Source organism: Sinocyclocheilus anshuiensis, unplaced genomic scaffold (assembly GCF_001515605.1).
Source record: "Sinocyclocheilus anshuiensis isolate Anshui unplaced genomic scaffold, SAMN03320099.WGS_v1.1 scaffold1457, whole genome shotgun sequence".
Taxonomy (NCBI): Eukaryota; Metazoa; Chordata; class Actinopteri; order Cypriniformes; family Cyprinidae; genus Sinocyclocheilus; species Sinocyclocheilus anshuiensis.
In genome coordinates this window covers 353637-355278 of record NW_015549662.1, presented here as the reverse complement: position 1 = coordinate 355278, position 1642 = coordinate 353637, and positions in this window count along the sequence as shown.

Here is a 1642-nt window from a genome sequence, read left to right as displayed (position 1 = left end):
TTAACCATTTGATTTCCAATCAATTTGTATGAAATAATTACATTAAATATTTATTAAATATTTTTACTCGGTTGTGTTTGACTTCCAATCAACTATTATTACATGTGTTAAATTATTACATTATATATTTATTAAATACTTTTATTCAATTGTGTTTTGATTTCTAACCAATTATTACATTTGTCAAATTATTAAAGAAAATATTTATTCAATGTTTTTGATTTCCAATCAACTACTATTTAATTAAATTATTAAGTTAAAGATTTATTAATAATTTATTTAATTGTGTTCGATTTCCAATCAATTACTATTAAATTTGTTAAATTATTAATTAATAATTTATTTATTAATTTAATTATATATTAACTATATTAAATATTTGTATTCAGCTGTTTGATTTCCAAGCGATTATTATGACATTTGTTAAACTATTAGATTAAATATTTAATATTTTTACTCAACTGTGCTTGATTTTTCATCTATTATCAAATTTGTTAAACTATTACAATACATATGTATTAAATATTTTTATTCAATTGTGTTATTATTAAATTAGTTAACCTATTAGATTCAATATTTATTAAATATTTGTATTGGATTCAATACAAGTGTGATTTCATTTTGTCAAATTATGCAAAAAGTCTGAAAATTTTATTTATTTGTGTGTACTTAGGATTCATAAAACACTGTAAAATTAGCCTTAGCAAGACAAAGGAGTCTCTCAGTTTATACTGTATACTTATGATGTTTCAAATGTAATTTAATCAACTGAGATGGAAATGCATCTGTCATGACGGTTCAGGAAAAATGAATGACAGAATTCTCCTGTGACGTGTGTATTAATAAACAAACTTCCTTAAAACGCTTTCCATTCGTGTCAGACGTTCCCGAATCCGGAGCAAACACAGGTCGGCTTTGGTCTGTGGATCAGGAATGTGGCAGGGATAACGGGAACGCCAGGAATGTCAGACTGACCCTGGACCGGCTGTCCAGGCCGACACGCACAGTTTTTCACACAGACGGAGAGCGGCTCACTTCCGGACAGGATGCGCTCCAGCAGCTCGTCTGAATGCCGTCTAGTCAAAACAAAGAGACGCAGTGTGTGTTTGAACCCAACGCCAGCGCGAACGTTCCCAGACGCTAGCGCGGGACGCTGAGTAAGGTTCCTTCCAAAGCTCTGCTGCTGTAATTCACACACACACACACACACACACACACAAACACTTATACACACAGACACACACACACAAACACTTATACACACACACACAGATACTCTCACACTCACACTCACTCACTCACTCACTCACTCACTCACTCACACACTCACTACCGCTGTATGCTGCGTGAAAGACGCATGCGCACTCTGATGTAAACAAGCGCAGACGAGAAGCACATGGCGGAACGTGAGAGACGCTCTGGATGAAAGCGCATTTTCACTCTCTGACAGCAGATGGCGCTAAACTGCAGAAATAATAATAATAATAATAATAATACGGTAATAATAATTCATTTAAATGCACCCGTTACCCCGGAAAGCCTGTAAACAAAGCAGCTGCACTACTTTCTGTTTCTGAAAGGTGTTTAAATGATTTAAACAGCCATTCAGATTTGTGTATTTGCTATGATGTTCATCACAATA